Source organism: Monodelphis domestica, chromosome 3 (genome assembly GCF_027887165.1).
Source record: "Monodelphis domestica isolate mMonDom1 chromosome 3, mMonDom1.pri, whole genome shotgun sequence".
Lineage (NCBI taxonomy): Eukaryota > Metazoa > Chordata > Mammalia > Didelphimorphia > Didelphidae > Monodelphis > Monodelphis domestica.
The window spans coordinates 150284204-150302045 of NC_077229.1; positions in this window are offsets into that span (position 1 = coordinate 150284204).

Sequence of the window (17842 nt, forward strand, 5' to 3'; positions counted from 1 at the left end):
ACAAATTGTTGTATAATCTTGTAATGACATTATTGTGTCATAAGAAATAACAAAGAAAATGATCTCACACACAAATGCACAAAACAAGCAAACAAACAAAATCTGGAAAGACATATGTAGGACTTCCAGTCAAGATGGCAGCATAGAAGCCGTGAAATTTCAGACCTTGGAAACCCTTCATTACTGATCACAAACTGAGTGCTCCTAGGACACCAAAATTCAAGCTGAACAACAGGTCAGACCCAGGGAACCCTCCTCCTGGACCTGGATAAAAAGGTATGGCCCCCCAAAAGCCAGAACCCTAGATCACTCAGATATAAGGGGTAGGCAGAAGGAAGGGCCCAGGACCCATCCCCCCCCCAACCCAGAGTGCTGAGCCCACAGCAGCAGTGGGAACTTCAGGGCTGGCAAAAGGGCCTCAGGGCTGGCTATTTTGAAGGACTCACCTTGAAAGCAACCTGAGCATCTCCAAGGTGCCCAACACAGATGGCAGGGAAACATAGAGAGAAGGGGGAAGCCTGTAGCCCCCTGGCTGGGTCCTTCCATTTGAGTCTCAAGGGAGGACCCAGCTTTAGGGCACCAGCTGAACATAATCCCATCAGGAGCCCTCAGAGCTACTGAAAGGACAGAAACCTCAGGGCCAGCAAAGGGGTTGCTCCAAAGAGCTTACCTTGAAAGTAACCTGGGCTAGTCTCCAGGCATTCAACACAGATTGTGGAGGAGGAGGTTGTATTTTTTTTTTTTTTTTGGTTCGGGGATCATTCAGCCCACACCAGCTGAACATAATCCCATCAGGAGCCCTCACAGCTTCTGAAAGAACAGAAACAGGGCCGGCCAAGGGCTTACCTTGAAAGCAACCTGGGCCAGTCTCCAGGCATTCAACACAGATTGTGGAGGAGGAGGTTTTTTGCTTCAGGGCTCATTCAGTCCAAACGAGGTGAACCTAATCCCATCAGAAGCCCAGGGAGGCCACGACCCCTCCCCCCTTAGAGAGCAGGGTCTTCTGAAAAAACAGGAACCTAGAGGTGGAGTCAAGATGGCAGCCTAGAAGGAGCATAGACCTGGCAGCCTAGCAAGAGCTTTGGAGATCCTCCATATTTGCTCCAGCCATCCAGGAAGTTTAAAACTCAGAGTAAACCCAGCCCAACTAAGCTGAACCCAATTCCATCAAAAGTCTCCAGAACTCAGTGAATCCCAGGTTCCACACCCATCCTCATTGACTGCTGGACTTTAAGCCAATCAAAATTCTCCAGAGGACAGGGAAGCTCAAACCCCCAACATCCCTCCCCCAGAGATTACATCAAGAGATCTTCTGTTAAAGCTCCAAGAGGGGAGACTGATAGAAGCCCCCCCCAAAAAAAATGAGAGGAACAAGAGCACAGACAAATACGGGGAGGAAAGAAGAGGTGAATTTGAGCAAACAACAGAAAAAGAAGAAAGAAAGTACAATAGACAGCTACTACTCAGCAAATGGAACATAGGGGGAGAGATCAGCAAACAATAAACCAGAAATCCCAGCGAATTGGATACAGGCTGTGGAAGAACTCAAAACACAACTAAGAAAGGCTGAAGACAATTAGGAAAAGAACTTAAAAATTAAGATAAGTCATCTGGAAACACAGGCACTTGAACTAAAATGAGAAAATAGTGTCTTGAAAGCCAAAATCAACTTGCTAGAAAATGAGGCAAAGGAGATGAAAGATGAGGCAAAGGAGATGAAAGATGAGGTAAAGAGGATGAAAGACTATCTTCAAAGAAAATCAGACCAGAAGGAAAAAGATGACCAAAAAAAAAAAAGAGATGTAATCCAATCTTTAAGAACCAGAATAAAACAATTAGAATCAAGTGACCTCACAAGGCAGCAGGACACTATAAAACAAAACAAAAAGAATGAAAAAATTGAGGAAAATGTGAAGCATCTCATTCACAAAACAGACAATTTAGAAAATCGTTCAAGAAGACACAATTTAAGAATAATTGGACTACCAGAAGACCACAACAAAAGAAAAAGCCTGGACATAATACTAGAGGAAATTATCCAGGAAAACTGTCCCAAGATCCTAGACAAGGGGGGAAAGTGGAGATTGAAAGAATCCACAGATCACCCTCTGTAATTAATCCACAACTGACAACACCAAGAAATATTATAGCCAAATTCAAAAACAATCAGATGAAAGAAAAGATATTACAAGCTGCCAAGAAGAAGCCATTCAGATTCCATGGAAACATGGTGAGGTTAACACAGGATCTGGCTGCATCCACACTGAAGGACTGAAAGTCATTGAATACGATATTCCAGAAAGCAAGGGAACTAGGTCTACAATCAAGAATAAAATACCCATCAAAACTAACTATATTCTTACAGGGGAAAGTATGGTCATTCAACACAACAGAAGAGTTCTAAGCATTCATAAATAAAAGACCAGACCTGAACAGAAAATTTGATGTCCAACCACAGAACTTAAGAGAATCATCCAAAGGTAATTAAAAAAAGAGGGAAAAAACAAACAAAACAACAACAAAAAAAATTTTAAGAGACTCAATAAGTTAAAATGATATGTATCCCTATAAGAAAAGAGGTCATTGATAACTCTTAAAAACTGTTGCTATCACGTGAGCAGCTAGAAGAATTACACTCAGAGGGAACAGTGACAAACTGTATAGGATGAAAGGACAAGACATAAATAGGTATATAGATATATGCAGGCATAAACATATATACATGTGTATGTATATATATATATATATACATACACATGACTAGAGCTAAAAAAGAAAAGAGGTTGTGACTAAAACAAATGGGAAAAGAAACAAATGGGGGTAACTTTTATGTCACAAAGAAGCTCATGGCGGAAGGGGGAGAACATCGATACACAGCAAAGGTAAAGAGGTTGGAGATAAGAAATAGTCAACTCTTATGTACTTTGAAATTGACCCAAAGAGGGAAGAACAATCCAATCCATTGGGGAAGAGAATAGATTTGCACCCTATAGGGGAGTAGAAGGGTAAAAAACAGACTGGTGGGGAAGGAAGCAGTACAAGGGAGGGAGAGGGAGTGGGGAAATTTTTAAAAAGACTACAGGGGAGAATAAGGGAGGGAATAAGAATGGAGGGGGGTAGAAAGGGAAGTAAAATAAGAGGGGGTAACAGGGGGACTGACTATAAACAAACATTGGTATAGAAGGAAATACTGAAAGAAGAAAAGGCAGGACAAGGAGTAGACATCAAAATGCTGGAAAATACACAGCTATTAATCATAACTCTGAATGTGAATGGAATGAACTCACCCATAAAACACAAGCGAATAGCAGAATGGATCAGAATCCAAAACCCTACCATATGCTGTCTGCAAGAAACACACATGAGGAAGTTAGATACCCATAGGTTGAAAGTAAGAGGATGGAGCCAAATCTATTGGGCATCAAATGATAAAAAGAAGGCAGGACTAGCAATCATGATATCAGATAAAGCCAAAGTAAAAATAAATCTAGTTAAAAGAGATAGGGAAGGTAATTACATCCTGATAAAAGGCAGTATAGACAACGAGGAAATATTGGTACTCAATATGTATGCACCAAATGGCAGAGCATCCGAATTTTTAAAGGAGAAACTAGAGGAGCTCAAGGATGAAATAGATAGAAAAACTATACTAGTGGGAGATCTAAACATTCCCCTATCCAAATAGATAAATTAAATAAAAAAATAAATAAGAAAGAGGTGAGAGAAGCAAATGAAATCTTAGAAAAATTAGAGTTAGTAGACATATGGAGGAAAAAAATAGGGACAAAAGGGAATATACCTTCTTTTCAGCAGTACATGGTACATTCACAAAAATTGACCATGTACTAGGGCACAAAATCATTGCAAACAAATGCAAAAGGGAAGAAATAATAAATGCAACCTTCTCAGACCACAGTGCAATAAAAATAATAATTAGTAAGGGTACATGGATAGATAAATCAAAAATTAATTGGAAATTAAACAATATGATTCTCCAAAACCAGCTAGTTAAAAAACAAATCGTAGAAACAATTAATAGCTTCATTGAAGAAAATGACAATGGTGAGAGATTCTTTCAAAACCTATGGGATGCAACCAAAGCAGTACTCAAGGGGAAATGTATATCCTTGAGTTCATATATAAACAAATTAAGAAGGGCAGAGGTCAATGAATTGGGCATGCAAATTAAAAAAACTAGAAAGCGAACAAATTAAAAATCCTCAGATGAAGACTAAATTAGAGATCCTAAAACTCAAAGGAGAAATTAATAAAATTGAAAGTCAAAGAACTATTGATTTTATAAATAAGACTAGAAGCTGGTACTTTGAAAAAACAAATAAAATTGACAAAGTACTAGTCAGTCTAATTAAAAAAAGGAAAGAAAAAAAACCAAATTGACAGTATCCAAGATGAAAAGGGAGACCTCACCTCTAATGAAGAGGAAAGCAAGGCAATCATTAAAAACTACAATGCCCAATTATATAGCAAAAAATATGGCAATCTAAGTGATATGGATGAATACTTACAAATATATAAATTGCCTAGACTAAAAGAAGAAGAAATAAATTACCTAAACAACCCCATATCAGAAAAAGTAATTAAACAAGCCATCACAGAACTCCCTAAGAAAAAATCCCCAGGTCCAGATGGATTCACAAATGAATTCTATCAAACATTCAAAGAACAGCTAACCCCAATACTATACAAAGTATTTGACAGAATAAGCCAAGAAGGGGTTCTACCAAATTCTTTTTACGACACAAACATGGTACTGATCCCAAAGCCAGGCAGGTTAAAAACAGAGAAAGAAAACTATAGGCCAATCTACCTAATGAATACAGATGCAAAAATCTTAAATAGAATACTAGCAAAAAGACTCCAGCAAACCATCAGAAGGGTTATCCACTATGATCAGGTAGGATTCATACCAGGAATGCAAGGATGGTTCAATATTAGGAAAACCATCCACATAATTGACCATATAAACAAGCAAACTGACAAAAATCACATCATTATCTCAATAGATGCAGAAAAAACCTTTGACAAAATACAATACCCATTCCTATTGAAAACACTAGAAAGTAGAGGAATAGAAGGTCCTTTACTAAAAATAATAAACAGTATATACCTAAAACCATCAGCAAACATCATCTGCAATAGGGAAAAACTCAAAGCCTTCCCAATAAGATCAGGAGTCAAACAAGGATGCCCATTATCACCTTTATTATTTAATATTGTACTAGAAACCCTAGGAGTAGCAATTAGGGAAGAAAAAGAAATTGAAGGTATTAAAATTGGCAATGAGGAGACGAAGCTGTCACTCTTTGTGGATGATATGATGATTTACTTAAAGAATCCTAGGGAATCAACCAAAATGCTAATCGAAATAATCAACAAATTTAGCAAAGTTGCAGGATACAAAATAAACCCACATAATTCATCAGCATTTCTATATATCTCCAACCCAGCAGAAGAATTAGAAAGAGAAATTCCATTTAAAGTCACCCAAGACAATATAAAATACTTAGGAATCTATCTGCCAAGACAAACACAGGAAATATATGAACGCAACTACAAAACACTCTCCACACAATTAAAACTAGATTTAAACAATTGGAAAAACATTGATTGCTCATGGGTGGGATGAGCTAACATAATAAAAATGACCATCCTACCCAAACTTATATATCTATTTAGTGCCATACCCATTGAACTACCAAAAAACTATTTTATTGAATTAGAGAAAACCATAACAAAGTTCATTTGGAAGAATAAAGGATCAAGGATATCCGGCAAAATAATGAAAAAAAAAATACAAAGGAAGGCGGCCTTGCAGTCCTAGATCTCAAACTATATTACAAAGCAGCAGTCATCAAAACAATTTGGTACTGGCTAAGAGACAGAAAAGAGGATCAGTGGAATAGACTTGGGGTAAATTACTTCAGTAAGACAGTCTTAGACAAACCCAAAGACCCCAGCTTTTGGGACAAAAACCCAGTATTTGATAAAAACTGCTGGGAAAATTGGAAGACAGTGTGGGAGAGATTAGGTTTGGATCAACACCTCACACCCTAAACCAAGATAAACTCAGAATGGGCGAATGACTTGAATATAAAGAAGGAAAGTATAAGTAAATTAGGTGAACACAGAATATTATATATGTCAGACCTTTGTGAAGGGAAAGATTTTAAAACCAAGCAAGACTTAGAAAGAATCAAAAAATGCAAAATAAATAATTTGGAATACATCAAATTAAAAAGTTTTTGTACAAAGAAAACCAATGTAACTAAAATCAGAAGGAAAGCAACAAATTGGGAAACAGTCTTCATAACAAAAACCTCTGACAAAGGTCTAATTACTCAAATCTATAAAGAGGTAAACCAATTGTAAAAAAAAAAATCCAGCCATTCTCCAATTGAAAAATGGGCAAGGGACATGAATAGGCAATTTTCAGTTAAAGAAATCAAGACTATTAATAAGCACATGAAAAAGTGTTCTATATCTCTTATAATCAGAGAGATGCAAATCAAAACAACTTTTAGGTATCACCTCACACCTAGCAGATTGTTCAACAGGACAGAAAAGGAAATTAATGAATGCTGAAGGGAATGTGGCAAAGTAGGGACATTAATGCATTGCTGGTGGAGTTGTGAATTGATCCATCCATTCTGGAGGGCAATTTGGAACTATGCCCAAAGGGTGATAAAAGACTGTCTACCCTTTGATCCAGCCATAGCACTGCTGGGTTTGTACCCCAAAGAGATAATGGACAAAAAGACTTGTACAAGAATATTCATAGCTGTGCTCTTTGTGGTAGCCAAAAATTGGAAAACGAGGGGATGTCCTTCAATTGGAGAATGGCTGAATAAATAGTTGTATATGTTGGTGACAGAATACTATTGTGCTAAAAGGAATAATAAAGTGGAGGAATTCCATGGAGACTGGAACAACCTCCAGGAATTGATGCAGAGTGAGAGGAGCAGAACCAGGAGAACATTGTACACAGAGACTAACACATTTTGGTACAAGAGAATGTAATGGACTTCTCCAGTAATGGCTTTACAATGTCCCTTAACAACCTGCATCGATCAAGAGAAAACAAAAAAACAACAAAAAACAAAAACAACAAAAAAACATCCTCAAGCAGAGGGCAAACTGAGGGAGTAAAAACACTGAGGAAAAGCAACTGCTTGACTACAGAGGTTGAGGGGACATGATCGAGGAGAGACGCTAAATGAGCACCCTAATGCAAATACCAACAACAAGGAAATGGGTTCAGAGCAAGGACACATGTGGAAAGACATATGTAGTGATGCAAAATGAAGTGAGTAAAGCAAAGAGAATGGTTGTACATTGTGATATCAATAATGCATGTGATCAATCAAGAATGACATAACTACTATCAATTATACAAAGATCTAGGTAATAGAATTAGGAAGATTTGGGAAAGGGTTTCTGACGGAGATGAAAAAGAGCCAAAGAAACTAGGAGAAATGAGAAGGTAGATCATTCCAGACCTTGAGTCAACCATAGAAAATTTCTGATGTGTGTGTCTTGCTCATGGTAGTGAAAGAAGGCTAGTGTTATGTGATTGAAATATGAATAAAAGGAAGTAAGTTCAATTAAGAATGGAACAATAGGGGGATAGAGCTATGTTTTCATAGTCTTTGAACTTTGAACACCAATCAGAAGGTTATGTGTGTGTGTGTATATACATATATACATATATATGTATGTATATTTATTTTGTAGATATAGAATCACTGGAGTTTATTGAGTAGAGAAACAAAGTGATCAGACTTGTGCTTTAAGAAAATCAGTTTGGCTTCTGAATGGAGAATTAATTGGATTAAGGAAGAATATGAAAGCAGGTAGATCCACCAATAAGCTATTGCAATTGTCCAGATGTGAGGTGATTTGGGTCTATAAAAGAATTCTTGCAACATCACAAATGAGATGTGACAAATTTGAGAGATTATCATAAAGGTGAAATTGGTAGACCTTGACAACAAATTATAAGTAATGAATGAGAGATAATAAGGAGTCAAGGATAATATCTAGGTTGGGAGCCTAATAGATTAGAAGAGTGGTGCCTTTAAAAGTCAGGGGCATCTAGGTGACTCAGCAGAGCTTGGCCTATAGATAGGAGGTCCTGGATTCAAATTTGATCTGACACATTTCCTACCTGTGTGATCTTGACCAAGTCATTTCTCTCCTTTTGTCTAACTCCTACTGTTCTTTTGCCTTAGAATTGATGCTTGTAGTTTTTCTAAGATAGAAAGCCCTTCTTAGGGACTTAAAGGGTAATAATGAAATTTGGAGGAATAAATTTTTATGGGAAAACAATAAGAAGTGTGGTTTTGAATGTGACTGTGTTTAAGATATCTATTGGACATCCAATTTAAGAATGGAGGTGAGCAGAAAGCTTTGGATTCAACAAGCATGTTTTTGAATCATCATAGAAATGACAGTTAAATGCATGGAATCTGATTAGATCAAACTCCTTCATAAACTGACTTCTTCATACCTTTCCATTCTTCTTATACCTTAATTCTCTCATGTACTCTGTCATACATTGACACTGGATTCCATACTATACCTTACACAAACTACTCTATGTCTCCAATTCAGGCATTTCAACTGGTTATTTCTTTTCACAGTCTGGAATTCTTTTTCTCCTTATTTCTCTTTCCTGACTTCCCTGACTTCTTTCAAGTATCAGTGGAAATCCTATCTGCAAGAAACCTTTATCAATCTTCCTTAATCTTAATGTCATCTTCTCTCTGAAGCTATTTCTAATTTATTCTATATGATACTTGTTGGTACCTACTTCTTCATATGTAGTCTCACTCATTAGACTCAGTTCCTAGAGAGCAAGTGTATTTTTGTTTTTTGTCTTTATTTATATTCTTAGAACTTAGCACCAAACCTGGCTCATAGTAGGCCAATATTAAATCATAGTTGATAAACTGATTTTCAGTTTAAGTTATCTTATGTTTGGTGATTAAGGATTGATGATTAAGGGTTATATGAACAGAGAATCCTGATTTCTAGTTTTTATTTCATGCATATGAAAACTACTAAACAAGCTTTTTCAGAGTTTGTGATATTCTGGGGGAGAAAAGAATTAATTCAAACTCTTCTCTTATAAGATTAAAAAGATCTGTGAAAGATTATACTATTCAAGGATGATTACATTATAAAAATTAGGGGTCACAATATTTAAAAATCTGGAGTCAAGATGATCTGAATTCAAACAGGGGAATCAATCATTTCCTGAGTATATGATCCCAGACAAATCATTAGCTTTTTTTCTGTGCCTTAGTTTCCTTATCTAGTAAAAAGGGTTTTAGTGATAGTACTTAAATCCCTAGGCTATTATGTGGATAAAATGACAGCACATTTGTAAAGCTCACGGTGAATCTTGGTGTCTATAAATTCAAGATTTTATATTATGAGTAACTTTTATTAAATCACCCTAAGTCAATAAGAACTTGTAAAAAAACTGATGCGTATTTTTCTGGTTTTTTTTAGAGAAAAGACTATAAAATTCACATTTGAAACTAGATAGAGATTAGTATTATGCTTTAATTATAGAGAGTTTAATTGTTAAGTATTCACTCTAGCAATTCAGTTTTATAAAATCTCAGGAACCTAGTGTTTGTAAGAGCTTTGGGGGACATTTAGAGATTAAGTGATTAGCCCAGAGACCAATAGCCACTGTAGTTCTACTATGCTGTTCTGCTTGATATTTTTTAATCAAATATAAAACAATGTTTTTAAATTAACCAACATGAGAAATAGATATAGGTACTTGAAATTACTTGTGTCTTGGTGTTTAATATTTCATAATAGGTCTAAATTCATAAGTCTAGATATTGTGCACTTCTAATGTCAATATGTGAAATGCAAACAAAGTTACAGACTAGGAAGTAATTTAAACTAGCACTAAATTTCTCTCAATGATTTGGGAGCATTTGGTCTACAATCTTCTCTCGACTTTATTGATGTCCTACTAAAGCAACCTAAGTAGTACATCAATACCCAGTTTTAATTAGACCACAGGTGCCCAAGGAAATGTCTAAGAAATATGGAGTGTTTGGGGAAAATGGAACAATCCAGCTTTGCATTGAAAAATAAGGAGCTGGAGGAAAATTGCTATCCCAGGAAAAGCAATAATGCTAAGAGTGCTTGAATTGGTCTGGAAAAAGTCCAGCTGAAACTCTGGCCATTGATATTCATGAAGAAATATGATGACAAAGAAGGAAGATGTTATTTATTTATGTTGTACTAGAGTCTGGCAAGACAATTATGGGAAAACTGGATGAAATGGAGAGGAGAAAACAGAATTCTTTTTAAGTAGAATGGTCTCTTCTCCCTCATTTTGTGTGTACCTTTGATGTCATTAGTTGAGGGATATCTCTCTGAGGAAACACTCTCCCAAAGCACTTCTAAAATATATAGTCTTAGAGAATTGCCTAGGTCATTAGAAAAATCAATGATTTGCCCAAGATATCTAGCCTATTTTATATGTCTATCAGAGGCAGGACTTTTCCCAAGTCTTACTGATTCTAAAAATGAATCTCTGTTTAGGATACCGCACTGATTCTCAGAAGAGAATTTAGGAAACTTTCTTTTTCACTCTTCAAACTACTTTCCATTATGTTACTTTTATAATGGACCTGGCAATACAGTAGTATCACAGAAGCTCATACATTGTTTATTTCGTCTAATTTTAAAGGAAGGCTGCCATGTCAATTTAAAAGGCAAAGTTTCTAGGAACCAAACCATTGTTCCCTCTTCCTTTCTTTAAGAGCACACAAATAATCTACTCCTTAATGCCTTGTCAAATGATATGAAGTCTGTGTTTTGGAGCCAAGTGACAGAAAAGTCTCAAAGAATAATAATCTTTATTAAATAAGATCCATTTTGAAATCTATAGGTGGGAATTGATAATATTTTGCAACTTTCTATGTAGGTTTAAGAGGTTGCATTGAAATGAAAGGACACTTTTAAATGACTTATAAAAACTTATAACAAGCAACAAAAATTATTAGATGAACCTGGTCTTGTTCCACATTGAAACTGAATGTTAACCATCTCAGCAGCAAATTTTTGTTGTTGTTGCTTGTTCTATTTTTACTATCATCAAAGCATGTTATATTAACTAAATTCAAGTTTTTTCAGAAGTTCATATATTTTATTCAATCTTAATTTTATGAACCTATTTCAAATGATACAATTAAACTACTAAGTTTAGAAAATTCTATGAACTATGAAATTTATATTCTTTACCTTATAGTCATATTTAAAATAATCAGGTTTATCTATTTAAAATCTAGATGTATTATTTTGCAATTATACTTATTACTGATTATCATTAGATGTCAGCTTTTATTAGCAAAGGACAACAACTTACTACAGTTTATTTGAAAAAGGTATTTTAAAATTTTATAAATGACATTTTTAATTGGGTGATACATTCATAGGCTTTCAGGAAATTTTCCACTTATATTTTAACTGAAAAAAATGAACATTTTTTCTTACTAGGTTTCTTCAAACCACATTACAACTTTGATGTTAACTTATTTTAATGGAAAAAGTTTTAATTGAGGGAAACAATTAAAATTCCAAATTTATAGGTAATAAGAGGGAAATTAAGAACCTAAACTGCTGAAATACATGGAATTTCATTTTAGAAGCTTGTTTCAGTTTATGAAATAAGTGTAGTAAATAGAAGGCTTGCTTTTCAATCAAGAAGTGAGTTTAGATTCTGCCTCTGACACATAGTAATTATGGGAACATGGACAAATTACTTAGTCACTCAGTACTCCAATAATTTCAATTAACAATTGAAGATTTTATGTTTCAGAAGCCAATCTACATGGGAGTAGGAAGTTTACACCAAAAATTTCATACCCTGATGAATGTATTCCATCCTTTTGTCCTTCTCAACTGAAATCACAAAATTTACCTTATTTTTAAAAATACATATGTTATTGAAATTATGTGATAAATTAAATAGAAATATTTCATCTCTTGAATTTATTTGTTCTAACAAAAATGTAACCAATTATAGTAGACTCAATTTTATATTATCTATCAAACATCATTAATATATTTTAATAATGTTAATATTAATTAATACTATTAATAATAATTAATAATCAGTAATTACAGAACCCCAAATTAATATTAATGTTGTTCTAAAATGAAGAATAATTCATTAAAACATGGATTGATAAACCATGATTAGTGTTTTTCTTCTTTTGCCTCTATGTAAATCAATTTCAGAAAATAACAGCATATTGTTATGTAATTGTGGAAATTGAAAATATTGAATCAAAGTTATGAAAGAAGACAGAATTACACAAGAGACCAGATATTTATTTTCCTGGTTTCATCTTCTTTTGTTTTTAAAAAAAGAAACTAATTTATCTTATTTCATTTCCTTAGAGATAAAGTGATTTTCTATACTTTCACTGTTTACTCTGACTGCCTGAAAGATAAATCTTCATGCTGTTAAAGGATGTGAATGCTAGCATCTTCAAAGACCCTAGTCAGATCTATATTCCAATGTGTTTCTCAAAATTTCTGGCTGTTTCAGTAAGGATGCAATGTTCTTTATAAAAAAGGAGTCAGAATAACTTGAAAGTGAAAGATGCAAAAGAAGTGAAATTCAAATTATGAAAGCAACAATGGAAATATTGGTGGTTATGTTAATTATAAAGCATACTTAGAAAAAATATTATCTATACCTACATAAGGTATGTAGAATTCCTATTCATTCATATGCTTGTTCAGAATGTCAGTATGTCATCCTTTGCAAGAGTTTTATGGGAAAAAAAAATTCTGTATTTCCTTTGTTTCAGTGATCCCACTGCTCAATCCTGGGATATGGTGCAATTTGTGGCATATAGGAAAGGTTAAAAATAGAGACTATCCAGAACAATAGAAAGACTTCTGAATTTGGAATCAGAGATCTGGATCCAAATCTAGGTCTAGAAGTTCATTTCTTATTTTACTACAGGCTAATCCTAGATTCTCAATCCCTCTGTTTCATCATCTGAAAAATAAGAATATTTAGATAAATAAAATATGGTTGATGAGGAAGTCCTTTTGTAAAGCATTTTACAAAAATAATTCTCTACCAAATAGGACTGATAGCTTTGGCAAAAGTTTTTGAATTCAAGTACCCAGAGGGCAAACTGAAACTGTCCGTAGGGACCCCTCATTACCCCATTACTGGAAAGGGAGAAGAGAGGAAGTACTTGCTTTGGGTGTATGGACAGAGGAGTGGGTATACAAAAATATCTTCTGCTTCTGAGAAGAGGGGTGAATGAGATACCCCCCAAAATTCAACCCCTCATCCCCATATCCTCCACCCACAGCAGTAGTCAGCAATAATAAATCAATAATATATATGCCTCCCTTCTCCCACTTTCCTATATTTGTGAATGGCTAGAGACAGCAAACAATTTGCAGACTCCTTCCACAATGTTTTTTTTTTATTAAAAACATCTATTATTGTTTAGAAGCAAGTTTTATCTGATATCAGATGAGTAGAATTGCTACATATGATTAAATGAGCAAAAAAAGTCACAATGGAAGAGAGAGAAAAAAAGTGTTTAAAATTATAAGGAGCTCCAATATATTACAAATATCCAAGACTATTCTCTAGAATAGTGGAGTAATTGAATGATGCTATAGTCTCTTACTATATAACTTAAGCCTCTGAAGACTGCATGAGGAATAATCAAAGAAGGTCTGGCGTGAGAATGGGAAGACGCACAATTTCAAACTAGAAAAGATTTTAGAAGGAATTTAGTTCAAACGTATTCCCCCTCCGAACACCCCACACAGAAAACACAAAATATGATGTCCAGAGAATTTAACTAACTTTCTCAAGATCAGAAACATAGTAAATGTCAAAAATGGAATTTGAACTCAGGTCTTCTCAACATTTAAATCTAGTCTCTTTACCACTATGTTCTTCAACAGTAATTGTTTTTTGAGTAGATATATTTAAATATTTTACCTTTGCCAGTACTTTCAAAAGATACTATCATTTTGCAATTACATCTTTGGAGAGGAAGAAGTATAACTTTGTCAAAAAAGGGCAGGAAGAGCAAATTTCCACTTATGAAACAACAAGAGATGAAACAGATATTATCTCTATGGATATGGGGAAATCTTTTTGCTTCTGTCTCCTATGACATTCTCATTAACAAGCCCCTCCTATATATAATCAAACTGCCTTGAGTCTTCTAACATTTTTCAGAAAGCTTTCTGCACTGTTCAAGAACTGCAGTTCAATGCTCATTGTGTTTTGGAAGGGGCCACAAGAGATAAAAGATACAGATATCATCTCTCTCTCTCTCTCTCTCTCTCTCTCTCTCTCTCTCTCTCTCTCTCTCTCTCTCTCTCTCTCTCTCTCCTCGTTTTTTTTAAATTACATGTTTTTCAATTTGAAACATTGTTCCTTGGTAACAAAAATCATTTTCTATTCCTCCTTCCCCTCCAACCACACCTCCCATAGCCGACGTGCACAGTTTCACTGGATATCGCATGTGTTCTTGATCAGAATCCCTTTCCATGTTGTTGGTATTAGCACTAGGATGTTCACGTAGAGTCTACATCCCCAATCATATCCCCTTCGACCCATGTCATTAAGCAGTTATTTTTCTTTAGTGCTTTTACTCACACAGTTTTTCTCTGCATGTGGATAGTGTTTTTCTCCTGTACCCCTCTAGGTTGTTGAGTCATTGCATTAGCACCAATGGAGAAGTCTATTACATTCAATTGTACCATAGTGTATCAGACTCTGTGTACAATGTTCTCCTGGTTCTGCTCCTTTCACTCTGCATCACTTCCTAGAGGTTGTTCCAGTCCCCATGGAATTCCTCCACTTTATTATTCCTTTGAGCAAAATAGTATTCCATTACCAAAATATACCACTATTTGTTCAGCCATTCCCCAATTGAAGGGCATCCCCTCATTTTCCAAATTTTGGCCACCACAAAGAGCGCAGCTATGAATATTCTTGTACATGTGTTTTTCATTATTATCTCTTTGGGGTACAAACCCAGCAGTGCTATGGCTGGATCAAAGGGCAGACAGTCTTTTATTGTCCTTTGGGCATAGTTCCAAATTGTCCTCCAGAATGGTGGGATCAATTCACAACTCCATCAGCAATGAATTAATGTCCCCACTTTGCCATATCCCCTCCAGCATTCATTACTTTCCTCTACTGTCATGCTAGCCAATTAGCTATGTGTGAGGTGGTACCTCAGAGTTGTTTTGATTTGCATCTCTTTGATTATAAGAGATTTAGATCACTTTTTCATGTATTTATTAATGGTTTTGATTTCTTTGCCTGAAAATTGCCTATTCATGTCCATTGCTCATTTATCAATTAGAGAATGGCTGGATTTTTTGTACAATTGATTTAGCTCTTTGTAAATTTCAGTAATTAGACCGTCATCAGAGTTTTTCATTATGAAGATTGTTTCCCAATTTATTATTTCCCTTCTGATTTTGGTTACATTGGTTTTGCTTGTACAAAAACTTTTTAATTTGATGTAGTCAAAATTATTTATTTTACATTTTGTGGCTCTTTCTAAGTCTTGTTTGGTTTTAAAATCTTTCCCTTCACAAAGATCTGACATGTATACTATCCTGTGTTCACCTAATTTACTTAAAGTTTCCTTCTTTATGTTCAGGTCATTCACCCATTCTTTTTATATTGGTATAGGGTGTGAGGTGAGCCTAATCTTTCCCACACTGTCTTCCAATTTTCCCAGAAAGTTTTATTGAATAATGGATTTTTGTCCCAAAAGCAAGGATCTTTGGATTTGTCATAGACTGTTTTCCTGAGATCCCTTACGCCAAGTCTATTCCTCTGGTCCTCCTTTCTGTCTCTTAGGTAGTACCAAATTGTTTTGATGACCACTGCTTTATAGTATACTTTGAGATCTGGAACTACAAGGTCTCCTTCCTTTGCAATTTTTTTCATGATATCCCTGGATATCCTTGATCTTTTTTTATTCCAAATGAATATTGTTATGTTTTTTTCTAATTCCATAAAAAATTTTTTTTGGAAGTTAAATGGATATAGTACTAAATAAATAGATAAGTTTGGGTAGGATGGTCATTTTTATTATGTTAGCTCATCCTACCCATGAGCAGTTAATGTTTTTCCAATTGTTCAGATCTAGTTTTAGTTGCCTGGGAAGTGTTTTGTAGTTGTGTTCATATAATTCCTGTGTTTATCTCAGCAGATAGATTCCTAAGTATTTTATATTGTTTAAGGTGATTTTGAATGGGATTTCTCTTTCTAATTCCTGCTGCTGAGATGTTGGAGATACATAGAAATGCTGATGACTTATGTGAGTTTATTTTGTATCGTGCTAATTTGCTAAAGTTGTTGATTATTTTCACTAGCTTTTTAGTTGAGTCTCTAGGATTCATTGTCATCCTCAAAGAGTGATAGCTTGGTCTCCTCATTGCCAATTTTAATACCCTCAATTGCTTTTTCTTCTCTAATTGCTACTGCTCACTAGCAGTACAATATTGAATAATAAAGGTGATAAGGGGCATACTTGTTTCACTCCTGATCTTATTGGGAATGCATCTAGTTTATCCCCATTGCAGATGATGTTGTCTGATGTCTTTAGAAAGATACTGTTTATTATTTTTAGGAAAGATCTTTCTATTCCTATACTCCCTAGTATTTTCAATAGGAATGGGTATTGTATTTTGTCAAAGGCTTTTTTCTTTGTCTATTGAGATAATGATGTGATTTTTGTTTGTTCGCTTGTTGATGTGGTAAATTATGTGGATGATTTTCCTGATATTGAACCATCCTTGCATTCCTGGTATAAATCCCACCTGATCAAAGTGAATAACCCTCGTGATGACTTGCTGGAGTCTTTTTGCTAATTTCCTCTTTAAGATTTTTGTACCTATGTTCATTAAGGAGATTGGTCTGTAGTTTTTTTTCTCTGTTTTTGGCCTGCCTGGTTTTGGGATCAGTACCATATTTGTGTTGTATAATGAATTTTGTAGAACTCCCTCTTAACATATTGTGTCAAATATTTTGTATAGTTTTGGGATTAGCTGTTCTTTGAATGTTTGATAGAATTCACTTGTGAATCCATCAGGCTCTGGTGATTTTTTTCTTTGGGAGTTCTTTGATGGTCTGTTCAATTTCTTTTTCTGATATGGGATTGTTTAAGAATCCTATTTCTTCTTCTGTTAATCTATGCAATTTATATTTTAGTAAATAGTCATCCATATCACCTAGCCTGGCATATTTATTGCCATATAATTGGGCAAAATAGTTTTGAATGGTTGCCCTAATTTCCCCTTCTTTGGAGGTGAGTTCTCCCTTTTCATTCCTAATACTCTTAATATGATTTTCTTTTTTCCTCTTTTTTTTTATTAAATTGACCAATATTTTGTCGATTTTGCTTGTTTGTTTTTTCAAAATTCGAGCTTCTATTCTTCTTTATTAGTTCAATAGCTCTATCATTTTTGATTTTATTAATTTCTCCCTTAAATTTGGTTTTCTCCTGGGGGGTTTTAATTTGTTCTCTCTCAAGTTTTTTGATTTGCATGTCAAATTCATTGATATCTGCACTTCCTAATTTGTTAATATATGAACACAAAGATATAAATTTTCCCCTGAGTACTGCTTTGGCTCGATCCCATAGAGTTTGAAAAGATATCTCATCATTGTCATTTTCTTCAATAAAATTATTAATTGTTTCTATGATTTGTTCTCTGACTAGTCGATTTTGGAAAATCATGTTATTTAATTTTCAATTAAATTTTGATTTGC